Source organism: Gekko japonicus, unplaced genomic scaffold (genome assembly GCF_001447785.1).
Source record: "Gekko japonicus isolate JY-2015 unplaced genomic scaffold, Gekko_japonicus_V1.1 scaffold191, whole genome shotgun sequence".
Lineage (NCBI taxonomy): Eukaryota > Metazoa > Chordata > Lepidosauria > Squamata > Gekkonidae > Gekko > Gekko japonicus.
This window is the reverse complement of record NW_015175362.1, coordinates 808,152-808,466: the sequence shown is the minus strand read 5'-3', so window position 1 is coordinate 808,466 and position 315 is coordinate 808,152.

The following is a 315-nucleotide window of genomic DNA, read 5'->3' as shown; positions in this document are numbered from 1 at the left end:
CGCTGCCTCCGGGAGCGTTGCCTCTGGGGGGGGGGGCGTTTAAACGCCTTCTCTCGCCCTAATTTGACAATTCCGGGTTTCCTGGTATCTCCTTTCCTGAGCAGGAACAACATGCAAGGTAATTTGTACAGAGCCCTGTGCTGGGGATGCCAGCCTCCAGGTGGGACCTGGGAACCCCCCAGAATTACAGCTCATCTCCACTCTACAGAGATCAGTTCCCCTGGTGAAAATGGATGCTTTGAAGGGTGGACTCTATGGCATTGTACTCCAATGAGGTTCCTGTCTTCCACCCCCAAATCTCCAGTTTGGTGTAGT